Here is a 17,499-nt window from a genome sequence, read left to right on the forward strand (position 1 = left end):
ACGAAAGAGCTATAGTAACCACAAAAGCATGGTACTGGCATATAAACAGATACGTAGACCAATGAAACAGATCAGAGAACCTGAAACAAATCCACACACCTACAGTGAACTTATTTTTGACAAAGTTGCCAAGAACATACAGTGTGGAAAAGACAATCTCTTCAATAAATGGTGTTGAGAAAACTGGATATCCACATACAGAAGAATGAAACTAGAACCCTACCTTTCACCATATACAAAAGTCAAATTAAAATGGATTAAAGACTCAAATCTAAGACCTCAAAGTATGAAATTGCTGTAAGAAAACTTTGGGGAAACGTTCAAAGACATTGGTCTCAAAAAATATTTCTTGAGCAATATCCCACAAGCACAGGCAACTGAAACAAAAATGGATAAATGGGATCATATAAAGTTAGAAAGCTTCTGTATAGCAAAGGAAACAATCAACGAAGTCAAGAGACAACACACAGAATGGAAAAAAAATATTTACACACTACCCTGACAAGAGATTAATAACCAGATTAATATTTACAAACTGACAAGAGATTAATAATCAGAATATATAAGGACCTCAAACAGCTCTACAGGAAAAATATCTCTAATTATCCAGTTGTAAAAAAGGCAAAAGATTTGAACAGACATTTCTCAAAAGAAGACATACAAATGGCATTCAGGCATATGTATGAATGAAAAGGTGCTGAACATCACCAATCATCAGACAAATGCAAATCAAACCTACAGTGAGATATAATTTTACCCCAGGTAAAATGGCTTATATTCAAAAGACAGGCAATAACAAATGCTGACGAGAATGTAGAGAAAAGGGAGCCCTTGTACTGTTGGTGGGAACATAAATTAGTACAATCACTATGGAGAATATGTTGGAGATTCCTCAAAAAACTGAAAATTAAGTTACTATCTGATCCAGCAATCCCACTTCTGGGTATATACCCCAAAGCAAGGAAATTAGTATATCGAAGAGATATCTGCACTCTTATATTTGTTGCAGCACTGTTCACAATGGTCAAAATCTGGAAGCCATGTAAGTGTTCATCAATGGATGAATGAACAAATAAAATGTGGCACTTACATACCACAGAGTACTATTCACTGTAAAAATAATGAGATTCTGTCATTTGCAACATGAATGGAACTAAAGATTATCATGTTAAGTGAAATAAGTCAGGCACAGAAAGACAAACATTGCATATTGTCGTTTATATGTGGGATCTAAAAATCAAAACAGTTGAACTCATGGAGATAGACAGTAGAAGGATGGTTATCACAGAAGGGTAGATGGGGGCTGGGGGGAACATGAGGTTGGTTAATGCATCCAAAAATACAGTTAGAAAAAAATGAATAAGACCTAGTATTTGATAGCACAACAGGGTGATTATAACTGATAATAATTTAATTGTATATTTTAAATATATAAAAGAGTATAATTGGATTGTTTGTAATGCAAAAGATAAATACTTGAGACGATGAATATCCAATTTTACATGATGTGATTATTACACATTGCATGCCTGTATCAAAACATCTAATATACCCCTATAAATATATACACCTACTATGTACCCACACAAATTAAAATAAAAATACTTTGGAATAAAAGAAAATTCAGTTAGTCAGAACTCCTTTCTATTTTCCTGGAAAGTGATAAACACTAACAAGCAATTAAAAAGCAATTAAAAAAATCTTCCTGGCTATGTCCTATGTTGTATTAGAATGTAATATTTTTAAGTCAGAGATGGTCTTTATTCATCTTTGTATTCTTCTCACCTAAGGCACTGCCTAAGGAATATTTTTACTTGATATATTTGTTTTCAGACTTATTTTTATTTTTATCAAATTAACATGTTCATGTTTTAAATTTTTATAAAATAAAGCAAATGATATTTTCAAGCCTTATAATGAAAAACAGCAGCTTTCTGTTCTCTCCCATCATATTCTAACTCCATTCTCTAGTAACTTTCAAATACTTTGACTATTTTTTCTGACATTTTATTTCTTATTTGTAAATAATACATTAATGCTGATTTTTCTTGATTTATAGATTTTAGAAACTGTTAACCTGATGTCAACTTTAGAAATGATTTATTAACCTTTTATGGTAGAGAATAATTTAGTTTATGTGTAACCTTCATTTCCCCTGACTTTTTAAAATCTCCACTCTCCCTTTGAACATAGTTACATCACAGTTTTGTTAAGTAAAATGTCACTAGTCCTTTCTTATCTGAGGTTTTACTTCGCATAGTTTCAGTTACCTCAGGTCAATGAGGTAACTGAAAATATAATATTTTGAGAGAGAGTGAGAGAGAAAGAGAGACTAGATAACTTTTATGACAGTGTATTGTTATAATTGTTGGACTTTATTATTAGTTATTGTAGTTAATCTCTTACTGTGCCTAATTTATAAATTAAACTTTATCATTGGTATGTATGACTAGAAAAAGACATAGTACTGTATATACAGGGTTTATTATTATTTTTGATTTTAGGTATCCATTTTAGGTTTTAGGGATCCACTGGGGGTCTTGGAATGTTTCCCCTGCAGATAAGGGAAAGTACATTTCTTTCTCCATGTAAATATTGTCCATGTAAATACTGCTGAGACCAGTAGTATATTATGATTCTATTTACTTTCTTGTATGCTTTGTTTTCCTTCTCAAGTTAATTGCTTGATTTTATATTTATTTCTTTTTATTTGCTAAAATTGTCTATAATTTTTTAATTGCTTTTAAATGCAACACAATTTTAACAGGCTTCTTGATACTATTTTTATGTAAATTGATATATGTGTACGTGTATCAAATTATCAATTTCATTTTGATATTTTTCTCTCAAAGACTTCATTTCCTGTTTTCAATCAAATCTTGATGGGCTGTTCTATGTAAATACTGAGCAACTGTCATTCTATCTGTAATAAGCAACCTCTGAGATAGTTCCTAAAGATCTCCTCTTGTTATTTATGCCCTTGTATAATCCTCTTTCCTCAAGTGTGGATTGAAATTCTTTATTTCTTCTAACAAAAAATATGCAACAGAAGTGATAGAAAGTGACTTTTTCAATAGAAAGCCTATGGCTTCTACACTGAAAACTCTAATGTAGGCACTTGGTCTATTTCTCTTGCCCTTCCTTCCTCCCTCCCTCCCTCCCTCCCTCCCTCTCTTCCTTCCTTCCTTCCTTCCTTCCTTCCTTCCTTCCTTCCTTCCTTCCTTCCTTCCTTCCTTCCTTCCTTCCTTCCTTCCTTCCTTCCTTCCTTCCTTTCTTTCCTCCTTATCTTTTTTTGAGACAAACTTTGGCTCTTGTTGCCCAGGCTGGAGTGCAATGGCGGGATCTTGGCTCACTGCACCCCCCGCCTTCAGAGTTCAAGCGATTCTCTTGCCTCAGCCTCCCAAGTAGCTGAGATTACAGGCACCCACAACTATGCCCGGCTAATTTTTGCATTTTTAGTAGAGACGAGGTTTCATCACATTGGCCAGACTGGTCTCAAACTGCTGACCTCAGGTGATCCACCCACCTTGGCCTTCCAAAGTGCTGGGATGACAGGCATGAGCCACCACGCCTGGCCACAGTTGCCCACTTCTAAGGAAATCAGATGCTATATTGTGAGGTCATCCTGTGAACAGGCTCAGGTAGTAAAGACTAGCCAACATGAGTGAATTTGGAAGCAGATTCCCCCTTGCTCGCCTCAGTTGAATCTTCAGATAAGACTGCAGCCCTGACTGCAGTGTTTGGTGTGATGGAGTACTGCTCTTTTCAGTGTTAGTATACTTACCTTTTCTTCTTTTGATGGAGGGTGTGGTGGGGGTCCCTTAGTCTGTTTTGTGTTGCTATAACAGAATACCTGAGATTGGGTAATTTATAAAAAACAGAGATTTACTTCTTATAGTTCTGGAAGATGAGAATTCCAAGGTTGAGAAGCCTGCATCTGGCAAGGGTCTTCTTATTGTGTCATTCCATGGTGGATGGGCAAGAGAAAGTGGAGATAAGGGGACTTAACTCATCCTTTTGTGACCATCCTTAGTGATCACAGGAACCCACTTCTGTGATCACTAACCCACCATAGCAATAACAGCATTAATCAATTCATGAGGCGAGAACCCTCATGACCTAATCATCTCTTAAAGGTCCCACCTCTCAGTACTGCTGTATTAAGGATTACATTTCCAACACATAAAATTGGGAGACACATTCAAATCACAGCAAGGGAGAGTTCATGTTCCTGAATACCATCTTCCTTGTCTTGATATGCTTTTTCAATGGCTAAAGAACATTCTTTACTATTTTCCTAAAATAAGAGGGAAGAGAAGTAACATTTTTTAGTTTTTGCATGTCTGAATATATCTTTACATAATCCACACACTTGCTTGATAATCTGACTTTGCGTAAAGTCTAGGTTGAAAATAATTCTGCCCATAGAATTTGAAGGCATTGACCTACTGTCTTTTAGTTTCCAGTGTTGTTGTTGAAAAGTCTCATGCCACTCTGTTTCCTGTTGAAGTCTATGTGATATATTGTTTTTTCTTTTCTTGGAGCATGTGGAAATCCTGATGTTCTAAAATTGCCAATACTGTGCCTTAGTATGGCTTTTAAATTATTATTTGTCAATTCAATATGGCAGGCAAAGACAACATCCAGCCAACGCACAAAAATGCAGTATGTAAGTCAAAGTTCATTATTACGATTGCGTGGTGCCTATAACACTGCTGTAGAGTGCAACCAAGGTTTCCCTTCAGGAATGAAATATTTATTCCTCCGGCTCTGGGAGTACTACTAGATGACAGCCCTAAGCTGAGATCTTTCTTGCCTGAGCTAATGAAAACTGCCACATTTGTAGTCATGTCCCCTTCCAGGAATAATGTGTATTCAATGAATGATCAATGTTGAGTACAAAGTCCTGTTCTTCTTGCAGTTAGGGAGACTTCTGAAGGGCCATTTCAATTCCCAGATTTCCAGTCATGTAGGACTTCACTGGGACACAGCACAATTTGCCTTTCTCCCCAGTCCTGCCTCCTTCATTTCTTTTTCACAACTACTGAATCCAGGAGCACCCCATAAAAAACATCCTGCATGTTAATCTGTCTGACAATAGCTTTCCTGTAACAACTTGAAACAGTGCCCATGCTCCAAGATGTTGAATAGTTTTAGTATCAACTATGAGTGGGCAGGCAGTGGGTGCTAGATTGTATCAACCTGGTGTTAAATGTCCTTCCATTTGAGGATATTTTCTTAATTTATTTGGTAATTTCCTTCTCAGTATTTTTTTTTTCCTCTTTCTGGATATCTTTAGTAGAATTTGGACATCCTTGATTGATCCTTTTACTGTCTTATCTTTTTTCCCTTATTTTAAAAATATTTTTTGATCTTTTAATTCTACTGTTTTAATGATTTCTTTGACTTACCTTTGAATATTTTAATTAATTTTTATTTGGTATTACATACAAATTCCCAAATGATCTTTATTATTGATTGTTTTCTTTCTCTTCTCACTGCCCTTTTCTCCTCTCTCACTGTCTCTCTGTGTCTTCTACCTGGCACCTTTTTATATCATGAATACAAAATCTTCTCTTATCTCCATGAATTTACTCTAGTTGATCACTCCAGGTGTGAGGGTAGAGTTAAAGTTGTAGGCAAACACTGAACCTAGACTGTAAACACACTATAAAGCTCTATTCTTTCTCTTCTCTCCCTCCCTCCCTCTCTCCCTCCTTTCCTTCCCTTCCCTTTCCTTCCTTCCTTCCTTCCTTCCTTCCTTCCTTCCTTCCTTCCTTCCTTCCTTCCTTCCTTCCTTCCTTCCTTCCTTCCTTCCTTCCTTCCTTCCTTCCTTCGTTCCCTCCTTCTTTTCTTTCTTTTTTATTCAGTGATCCCTCCCTCCTTTTCCTCCTTCCCTTATTCTTTTCTTTCTTTCTTCCTTCTTTCCTCCAGTCTCTTCTCGTCTATCACTCTTCATTAATTAATTGAGTGCCCACTATGTTCCAACTATTAGGTAAGACATAATAAGGAAGATGAAGCCTCTGTCCTATTAGCTTTAGACCTAAAGCCACTAATCAGGCTTTATAGACTAAATTTAAAAGCAGTATCTCTCACAATCTGGAAGAGAGTTCTTCATGAGGACCTGCAGGTTGATGACTTCCACGTTTAGCCTGCTAGGTTTTTCATGCAAGTCCTTGTATTATTATGTCTTGTGTGCTTCCTCTCCATTGACCTCCTCAAACTCTACTTAGCTATAAATTTCTGACAAATTAAGAGACTAACTTCCATTTGTATCTTTCCCCTAGCTTCTGTTTCTCAGCTTCTGACCCCTCTCATTGCCAGAAATCTTATTCTTCACATTGCAGGAACGCCATAAATATTGTTAAAATATAAAGTTTAAATAAACAAAGCACGCCACCAGAGAGGGGCAGATGAATTATTATGGCTATTTAAAGAGGAAATTTCACAAAACTGCACAAACTGGTGCAAAATAAAAAAATGAGCAGGTAGAACCTCGTATTGGGTGAGGTTAGAAGCATGATTATAAAATCTGTTTTCTCTGTGGACCAAAAAAATGATGCACCCTGTCTGAGCATTGCACTCTGCTCTTCGTAAAATAGGCATATTTTTTTCTTTCTCTATGTCCCTGGACTGCAGGAGCATAAATTGGATAACATGTGTGAAAACAATCTGAACTCCTTGGAAGTCAGTAGTGACTGACCCAAAGCATGGTATTATGCTTTTCTTACTGAAATTTGGCATTTAAAATAGTGGCCTAAATAACATTATTTGAAGTTAAAAGGATTAATATACTTTATTTATGGTAATCTTTTAATTGCAAGACCCAAAAGGCATGTAAAACATTGGTTCAAAGGCATATAAAACAGCTTCATGTTAAGAATGGGACTCAATGTTTTTTGAATTAAAGTAGTTGCCTTACTTTATTAGTCAGGAGAGGCTAGGCTAATGCTGTGGTAACAAACAACCCCCAAATCCCAATGATTTAACACCTCAAGTTATTTCTCACTAACACAAAATCTGCTGGAAGTCCAGACAACTCTCCAGGGCAGCTGCCAGGGCAGTAATTCAGCAATCCATGCCACCTCGGTCTTGTGGCGCCACCATCTCAATGTGAGACTTTCTCCATGATTGCTGGAACATTGGGGAGAAAGACTGGAAAATCATGCAGAACTTTTCACTGACTCAGCCTGGAAGTGCCACATCCCATTCCATTATTATTAGTAGTATTTTTATTAGTCAGAACTAGACACATGACTCCCCCAGTCCCCAAAATGCTGGGAAGCATAGTCTCCTGTATACAGAGGAAGGAAAGATCTGGGTATTGGCGAGATGCAGCAATGTTTACCATACTACCATACTTACAAATACTGTTAGAGCATGCTCCCAGTTCTACGGATCATAAGGCATGACAGTGATAAAGATGAAAGGAAATCCAGCATTAACAACTCATTTCAGAGATAGGGAAACTATGGCTTTATGTCCAAGGACGTGAGGTCAGTAATGATGAGTCACCACAAGAACCTGGAGTTCTCGATTTCTAGTTCAGAGCTTCTACCCCATAGCATTCCCCCAGTGCTTTCCCTGGGAGGCTAATAGGTATCTCTCACACACAAAATTGATTCTGTGATTAAATTAATTCATCAGCAACAGGGTTGAAAATTAGGACAAAGAAAGTTTATTTGTAGTAGAACTTCCCAGAGCCTTTAACATAATACAGTATACTGTGAATCTCAGAGTGCTAGAATATTAAGAAATTAGTGACCAATTTTGAAGACAGAAACCATCCTCTTACCCTGAGTATTTCTTTTCCTCAGAGTCCCTTGTAAGTGAGGATCATACCTCAGAAAATGCTACATTATCACACTGCACTTGCAGAATTGTTATGCAGACAAAGTCAATCTCTGGAAGTTAACATCATCAATATTGGTTAATAAATACATAGTCCTTCTCTCCATCTCTACTTAGGCAACCATTTCTTTCATATCTTGATTTTGAGGACCTTATCCCATTGATGTATACCGTTATTCTTATATTCACACATATTTCAACTCATAGAACAAATCTTTACTGAGAATATACTCTATGCCAGATTTGTTATTAATATTGGATATTTAAAGAAAAACAAGACATAATCTCATTTTTATACTACACATAGACTAAAATGGAGACAGATTCTCAGAGAATGATGCAGCAAAATATTCTACATGCTATTGTAGTCTCTGGTAGGTATAATATTCTATGGAAGCACAAAATAGATGTGAGAAAATTCTGTTCTTCCTAGTGAGTTAAAACTCTTAGGAGACTTTTACAGGAACTATTTATTAAGTCCCTTCTATTTTTTATTTGCTAAAATACTATCCAGGATCCCAGCACTGGGCTTTACTCTTATGCCAGTTTCATTGCATCTTATTCATTTTGGCCCACCAGGATAATTAGTCAAGGTCTTTAGGAGGCTCGTGTGATAAGTCATGCAGTAGCTCTCCCTTCCTGATCCTGTCATTTGCAGATTTGATCAGCCTCCCTTACATATTTTCATCCAAGTCGTTAAAAACTATTTTGTTGTAAGCAGAGCCAATGACCCACATAGTGAACTACTCTCATTATTAAAAAAATTTCATGTCACTAGAGAATCATCTTCTGTCCTTAAACCAATTTCAGCCTAAATAAAAACTCTGAAAAAAGAAAGCATTTACATTGTTCTAAGTGGGCCACTGCCTTCCAAATATTCATCTTACAGAAATTAGAAAAGAATTCTTAAAGAAATTGGAAAAGAGATAATGTATTTGTTACTGATCCTTACTTTCTACATCTCCTTTTCTAAATGTTCATGGAGTTTCTACTGGGGTGCCAGACATTGTGAAAGGAATGGGAGGGATGAGGGATGGGAAATTCAATGTAATTTCCACAGCGACCTTCTAAAGTAAGGTGCTTGTATCCTTATTGCACAGGTGCAGAAACTGAAACAATAAGAATTGTCATGTGTTTCCCAGGGACACATGGCCAGTAAGTAGATAAGCTGAAACTGAATCTGGGTTTGTCTGAATCCCACATCCAAACAGGTTTTACTTATAACATACTGTGCCTTCTCCTGAGGCCTCACTAGTCTCTAAATGCAAATATGACCACCATTCTGTTGACAATTGAATCCTCTTGCCTTATCACCGGCCAGGTGTCCTCCCATTACCTCTGGGAGTCCACATGGATATCTTATGTATATTCTATGCCACTGGTTCCTAAACCCATCATGATTAGAATGATCTGGGAAGATTTAAAAATTACATTTCTGGGCCCTACCTTTAGAGAATTTTGATTCAATTCATCTAGAATAGAGCGCAGGAGCCTGTATTTTTAAGAAAACTCAGGTGATGTGATGACCATCTAGGTTTGGAACCTGGATGGTCATTAGTATTGTTACATTAAGTTACTTAACTAAGCACAAGAGTTCCTGGTTGATGCCCACCATTTCCTGGTTGATGAAATAGTGGACACTGCCACTGCTTTGCTAGCAGGCACCCAAAGACCCCAAGATTCTACAGTTGCAGGGTATTCTTTCCATTAGGTTAGACTTTTAGTTTCAAAAGTGATAATGCTTGAGCTCTAATATGTATTGGGTCTGGTTCTCAATCTCAACTTACAGTCTTCTCTCTGTTCAGGAATCAGGCATACATCTAGAGGTCTGGGCCTGAGGAAAAGTCAAATAATCTTGTCTCAACTTGGATTCCCCATGAAGTAGATCCTGAGATGTTAGTGTATGGGATGGGTAGTTAGCGTATGAGATGAGTTAGTTAATGTATGAGTGTAGAGTTAGTATATGGGATATTTATTAAGAAGTGACATTGAGATCCATGTTATATTAGTTTGCCAGTGCTGCTGCCATACAAAATATCACAAACTAGATGGATTAAACATCATAAATGTATTTTCTCACAATTATGGAGACTGGAAATCCAAGATCAAGGTTATGGTAGGGCTGCTTTCCTCTGAGGCCTCTCTCCTTGGCCTTCAAATGGCCATCATCTCCCTGTACCTTCACTTGGCTTTTCCTTTGTGCATGTGCATGTCAGTGTTTTAATCTCTACTTATTACAAGAACACCAGTGAGGCTGGATTGAATTCCATCCTAACAGCCTCATTTAAACTTAATTACCTCTTTAAAAGTCTTATCTCCACACAGACATTTTCTGAGATACTAGGGGTTAGGGTTTCAACATGTGAATTTGGGTAGAAAGAAAATTCAACTCCTAAGACATGTAAATATCCAGGACCCTAGATACCCTGGGAGGAGAAGGATGCCCCAAAGAATAGAGAAAGAATTTCACAACCTTGTGGGATATGGTTGCAACATATTGATAATGGATATTGATAACAGGATGTGGGGGTGATCATGGGTAAATTAAATTATGTCTTAGTCTGTTTTCTGTGGCTTATAAAAGAATCTAAAACTGGGTAATTTCTAAGTAACAAAATTTATTTCTTAGAGTTCAGGAGTCTGGGCAGTTCAAGGTAGACAGGATACATCTGCTGGGAGCCTTCGTGCTGATGGGGACTCTGTGCAGAGCCCTGCAGTGGCACAGGGAATCACATGGAAAGGGATGAGTGTGCTAGCTCAACTCTCTCTTCCTCTTCTTATGAAGCGAACAGTCCCATTCCCATGATAAACCATTAATCTCTTAAACCATGAATCAGTTAATCTATTCGTGGGTACAAAGCCCTCATCACCTCATCACCTCTTAAAGACTCCACCTCTCAATACTGGCACATTGGAGATTAAATTTCCCTGTGAGTTTTGGAGGGGACAGATGTTTAAACCAGAGCAGATTAAATTCATTTATTGGAAATAAAGTGTTTATTGCACTCCCAAGTCTGTACATACTGTAAGATGGAAATACACAGGGGGCTATGAGAATCTTCACACTCAGTGTCAGGTTGGTTGGTAGCAAAGACTTCCTGGGAAAATGCCCCAGAGACACTCATACACAATGCTATTTTGCTTGTCCATATGCCTGTAAAATAGTCCATGATGTCAGGCAAACTAATTTGTTAATAGTAGTACAGACCAGGAATAAGTGACCTATGAAATGTCACTTAGAATTTTAAATATTATGAGAAAGACATTATCTGTCAGTATTTTATTTAAGTGATATTTATTAATAAGTCCAGTCTTAAACTTGAATGTAATACACTGGTGTGCTGTAACTGGTGAAAACATGTTTCATGCTTTCTCATTTTTGGCAAGAGATTGTGACCTCCTTGAGTGCAAATCTGCAAAGTTTTAAAATTTAATTTAATATTTTTGCATTGCATAGAACAGTGCCTGACATTAGTGGGCTACTGACAAAACTGAAAAAAGAGTGGAAGAACAATAAATATCAAAAGAGTAGAGAAGAAAGAGGTAGATGAAAGAGATATAGGTAAAGGAAGAAGATGGTAGAGAAAGAACAAGAAAAAAAAAAGTAGAGGGAGAAGGCAAGAAATAAGAAAAGGACAGGAAGGTTACAAAGGAAGAGTGAGCACTTGCTAAGGAGGAAAAAGTAGAAACAGGCCAGAGGGGTTAACTAATTTCTCCCATTTCTCCATCACAGCAGAGCAGGTTGTGGCTCCCAGGAACCTTCAACCTATACACAAGGTCTCTTCTGCTTCTTTTGGAGAGCCAAACTATGCGATGAGCAATTCCATAAAGCTCGGAGAGCCACTGGTAGCTCTTTACTGACAGGTTTGAAACCGCTCCTGTAGAGTACACAAGATTCAGAAGATTCTCACTTCCTATGTGAATGTTGTGATTTTGGGCAAAGTCATATTGTATTCAGAAAGGGAGATAGGGTAAAACTCACACACTCCTTAAGAGCCAAAGCATAGAGGTGAATTCTAGGTGTTCAACAGAAGGATCTTCTATTCATATCACTGTCACCAAAGTTGAATGGAAACATTAAAGATATGACATATTTTCCCATCCTAGAAATATGAAAGTAGGCCAGGCGTGGTGACTCACGCCTGTAATCCCAGCACTTTGGGAAGCTGAAGCAGGCAGATCACAAGGTCAGGAGTTCAAGACCATCCTGCCAACATGGTGAAACCCCGTCTCTACTGAAATACAAAAAAAAAAAAAAAAAAAAAAAAATTAGCTGGGCGTGGTAGCATGTGCTTGTACTTCTAGCTACTCAGGAGGCTGAGGCAGGGGAATTGCTTGAACCTGGGATGCGGAGGTTGCAGTGAGCTGAGATCGAACCACTGCACTCCAGCCTGGTGACAGAGCAAGACTTCGTCTCAAGGAAAAAAAAAAATGAAATAAAATAAAAATAAAAATAAAAGTAAGTCTTTGTTTTTGCTTCCTGGGAAAATTGCCTTTTCTCTAACCACATTATTGATTCTCCTCTGTTTTTCAAGCATAAACCCAAACAATGTTATCTTGTTTACATTTCTCTTTTTATGCTCATCATCTACACTAACAGGAAATCTTAACAAATTGGATTCATTAGGAAGTTTGTGCTGTTACAGTGGCTACTTCCATGATAACACATGTAAACATAGTCAGGAATTGGCTCACATGGCCTTGGCAAAGTCACTATGGAAAGAAAAGGGGGAAATTATAGGTATTTATTTGGGTAGAGGTGCCTAATAGTCTCTTGGAAATGAAATGTGTATCACTTTACAGATCCAGTATGTCAGTGCATTAAGCTTCTTTAGAAATGTGCAGCAGTCTTTGTAAGGTTAGATACCTTTATGAAAGCCATTATTCTGTATAAATGAATTATTCTCATAACTGAAACTGCTCATTTCAAGTCCCAGACTGAAAAATGAAAACAGATATTAGTGTCCAAAAATGTATTCTCTGCATCTTTGCTTTGTTGAGCAGGAAAATATAATTTTTTCTGATGAAACTGAATCAATCTTATAGACTTCTGTGATTTGATTTGATAGCAATAAAAGTTTGTGTGGCATTGCAGTTTCTGTCTTCTCTTATGTTAAACAATAAATTGAGATTTTCAAATTTTCTCTTTCTCTTTCACCTAAGTGTCAAAGCACAAGTTTCTGGTGGTAGATTTTTGGAATGTGATGGCTATTTCATGAGTTAAGAAACATTTTTTTTTTTCTTAAATCGAAGGCATATTTGGAGGACAGAGTTTATTAGAACTATGAAGTGAGGAAAATAAAGCATTGCTTTCTCTCAATTCATACATTGATTATTAACCACTGCAAGAAACTCTCCTAATAGTCATTTATTGCTTTTAACTACACAGGATTTTTATAGTTTAAACTGCTCACCAAACGACTTCTTTAACTCTCTGTCAAATTACTACCTTGTGCCAATACAAACTGTACATTCCAGAAAAACAAACTTGTCAAGTACTGAGCTACTCTGTGTGTGTGTGTGTGTGTGTGTGTGTGTGTGTGTGAGAGAGAGAGAGAGAGAGAGAGAGAGAGAGAGAGGAGAGAAAGACAGTGGTGCTTGTCTCTAAATCTATTCTATTTTTAACACAAATTTTGCAGAAGTAAATTGAAATCATTGGGATCTTTGTGACTTAAGCTTATTTTTTAAAGCCACCATTTAGAAATAAACTGGTATATCACCAATTTTGCTTTTGTATTAGATATAACATGAACTCTTTCTATATGTCGGTTTCAGACATTCTGATGACAAAGGCTTATGTTTAGCAAGAAGAGATTGAAATTACATTCACTGCAAGCTGAATTTCTGCCACTCGTCATCAATGACTTTACCCTGAGACTCAGTTGATTCTGTCCCACAAACACATGTAATTATAGTTGTAGAATTCACAGGGCTATCATATTCATAGTCTCTTAATGTCAGCTTTTCTTTTATATTGACTTTGACTGAACAGCAGTTGAAAAAATATCTTCCTGTATTGCAGATGTCTCACATGATCTCTCCTACTCAGCCATGTTGCAGCATAACATGATACTTGGCTGCCATGTGTGTTTCCAGTATAAGACCTCTACGCTTTGGCTCCAGTTTGACCAAATTGAGTTGCTTCCAGAACACAGTATAAAAAATTGGAGAAAGCCTATAATCAGTGGAGGATTTTTGTGGCTTGCGAATGCACCCCAAATTGCCAATAATGAGTATTCCATAAGAAAACTTTTTTTCCAAATATCATTAGAAAAGTACAAATTCTGTTTAAAAAATACTTATTTTGCTAAATACTTTTGACCTTAGTAGATGACTTCAGTGATTAAGCAGAAAGACTCCAAGCAAGAGTGCCATTAACATCTAAAGTGGGATTTTCATGTACAAGCTGACTTCAGATGAAACGTTTCAAAATCATCCTCATCTTCCAAAGGAGATGAGAGATTTGCTCATATTTTCCGAAAGCTCAATCTCCAGGTTCAATCAATGTTGTTTATGTTACCAAATGATTTCTATTTATAAAAAATTGGAAGTGCTTCTGCCAGTGATTAAGAAATATATTGCTTACTGTTTGGAAGATAATTGACTTTCTCAGGTGGCTAGAGGACTTTGTCTGCTTTGGGGCTTTGCTGAAAAAGTAGAACAACATTAACACTGTTCAATTTCAGACAGAAATGTTTGGAATCTTTCAGAGCTGAATGGGCCTTTGAGAGTATATAGTTAAGAGGCATGATTTTAAAAACAAGAAAACGAAAGCCTAGAAGTGAAAGAAACGTATCCAAATTTATGCTCTAAGTTAGGTTGATCTGATTCTTCTGAGTTTCAGTCCCTCAGGCATTCTATCACATTAACATATCATTTTCCACCATTTCTTATCAGTTAATTATTTAGGACATATAATGTGGCAAGCACTGAGGTAGATCCTGGAGATATAAAGATATACATATGAAAGTTTCTATATCCAAGGAGGTAAATAATGTAATGAGAGAAAAGCAACAACTACAAACCCAGTAGTACGTTAAAAAAGTTGCTGTATTCAGGGTACTATCAGTGCACACAGTAGAGTGTGACTAGCTTGGTCGGGTAGGTAAGAGGAACTAATAAAGACTCAGAAGGGGAAGTGAGAGGTGAGTCTTAAAGGCTAATTAGGGTGAAGGATATTTCAAGCAGAGAGGAGAGCATGTACATGGAGCATTTTAAGGAGAACAAGTAGTTTAGTGCACACTAGAGTAAAAAGGAGAAGCTAATTAGATGGACCGTAGTCTGATAATGAAAGGCTATGCATATTGTGTCATGAATTTGGACTCTATCAGCAGATTATTGAAAGATTCTGAAAATTTTAAGTTGGGGGTTATGTGATACTATATATTTTCAATTTAGAATCACATGGATATCACTGTGGAGATTGTATTGGAGAATAAAAGACCAGAGGCAAGGAGAAGACGTTGGAGGCAATTGCAGCAAGGCGGCAAGAAACGATGATGGCATGAAATAAGAGTGACAGTGAAGATGGCGAGAAGAAAAATGAAGGGGATCAACTTGATAGGTGTTCTTTTTTTTTTTTTTCTTGCTGGGAAGGTTTCTTCTCAAGTTTTCTTCCTGATTTTCTCCCTTGTTTTATTCAAGCTTTTGCTCAAATATATTTTCAGAGTGGTTTTTCCTGATCACTCAATTTAAAGAGTAACCCTCTCCCTGTATTATTCCTTACACTCTTCTTGTGCTTTATTTTTTTTTTTTCTTCTTGGACCACTTATCACCCGTAATATATTATGTATTTATTTTTCAAATTATTGTCAATCAGATACAATACAATGTAAGCTCCATCTTAGTCTTTGCCTGGCACATATGATCAGCACCTATATTTATTGTAAGGACCTAAAAGGCACCAACAATGTTACTACTCTACATAAAATAAGCTATTTAAGTGTACCCTGCTGAAAATGAACAGCATGTGTTTCTCCTTTAATCTATACCAGGGGATAAGCTAGATATGTTTAGCAGAATAATATGATGAGATTCTTTCTGTTTTCATGTTGGCTGATACTCCAAAGGCTGATAATGACACAAGAAGTTCTAAGTGCCTCTACATGTGTGAGACGTTGATTGCCTATGAAGATTTACATAGGAAATAATTGAAAATAAGTTTTGTAATTCTCAGTTCAACAGGTTCCTCAATGGTACCTCAGATGTTGGAGAGACCAAGAGGGAGGAGAAAACTTTTTGAGGTAATTCCTGTGAAGAGAGCTTTTGGACATTAGCAATATTCTACGTCGCTCTATCTGTTCCAGTGCCTTCTGAACTGGTTGGATCAGGTAAACTTATCTTATCTCTTAAGCCAAGTAGCAATGGCTCCAAAAAAATCATTCAGGGACTTCTACCTGTATGCTGAAATTTGTGGGGTACAGAGATGTTGCTAGACCCATATTTATAAAACTCCAAAGTTAATAGATGATGGCTTTCTAGCATCTTAGAATGGCTGTGTTGCCAATAGCAAAGACATGGAATCAACCTAAATGCCCAGCAATGGTGAAAATGTGATACATATACACCACAAAATACTATGCAGTCATAAAAAAGAATGAGATTGTGTCTTTTGCAGCAACATGGATGCAACTGGAGGCCATTATCTTCAGCAAACTAGTGCGGAAACAGAAAACCAAATACCACATGTGCCCACTTATAAGTGGGAGCTAAACATTGAGTACATATGGACCCAAAGAAGGAAACAATAGACACCAGGGCCTACTTGAGGTTGAGGGGGGGAAGGATGGTGATGTTCAAAAAGCTACCAATCAAGTGCCATGCTTATTACCTGGGTGATGAAATAATATATATATCAAACCCTTGTGACGTGCAATTTACCTATATAACAAACCCGCACATGTTCCCCTGAGTAAAAGTAAAAAGAAAAAAAAAACTTTTTACTTTTATTTTTTACTTAAAATAAAAGTTTAAAAAAATAGGAAAAGAATGGCTGTGTTGAGAGGTAATTTGACTTCTACTGATACTGAATTCATGATGTATATTTTATTAATGTATCATTTTAGACTGTAGATGATGCCAACTTGGGATCATTCCGGATTCTTCTCTGAGGAAATTCTAGAGGGATAATAAAACCCCTATCACTGCCTCAGCTGAAAAAACCATTTACTTATATTTCATATTTGGGGCTTCCACAAATGTTCACTGAATAATTTTGAATGGCTTAAAACAATAGCTTGAAGTCATCTGATATGTTGGCAAAAAATCCTCCCCCCAAATAATCACTGTACAATATGATAAATGTTATATATCTAGTTGTTATAAGGTGTTGGTGCCAGCAGAGAGGTGGAAAATGAACTCTTCCTGGGGAAAACTGTCAAGGTCTTCTTAAGGAGGTAAGCTTTCAGGCAGGTTTTAAAGAAAGAAGCAGAGAAAAGACAGTGTCATTCTGAGAAGAATAAACATTATGTAAAAACTCAGAGGAAGAAAAGATGTGAAATTCATTGAAGAATAAGTATACAGTGTATGGTTGTGGAGTTGAGATTGTGGTTAGAGATGAGATTAATAAAAAGAAGGGGCTTGGCATGATGGCTCATGCCTGTAATCCCAGGACTTTGGGAGACCTAAGAGGGAGGATTGCTTAAGCCC

The 17,499-nt window shown here is 36.9% G+C and overlaps 2 long non-coding RNA genes across 10 annotated transcripts in view; one reads left to right on the forward strand and one right to left on the reverse strand.

The window, feature by feature from the left end:
- The window catches only part of LOC105463294 (uncharacterized), a 444,863-nt gene that overhangs the window by 293,819 nt on the left and 133,545 nt on the right, over positions 1–17,499 (forward strand). The window contains exons 5-6 of the long non-coding RNA XR_003013881.2: positions 15,250–15,415; positions 16,028–16,181. This is a non-coding gene — a long non-coding RNA (uncharacterized lncRNA). The remainder of the gene's footprint in view (positions 1–15,249; positions 15,416–16,027; positions 16,182–17,499) is intronic.
- Positions 1–17,499, reverse strand: part of LOC105463290 (uncharacterized) — a 226,903-nt gene that overhangs the window by 37,904 nt on the left and 171,500 nt on the right. The gene's annotated exons all lie outside the window — the stretch shown is intronic.

This window comes from Macaca nemestrina, chromosome 12 (genome assembly GCF_043159975.1).
Source record: "Macaca nemestrina isolate mMacNem1 chromosome 12, mMacNem.hap1, whole genome shotgun sequence".
NCBI lineage: Eukaryota > Metazoa > Chordata > Mammalia > Primates > Cercopithecidae > Macaca > Macaca nemestrina.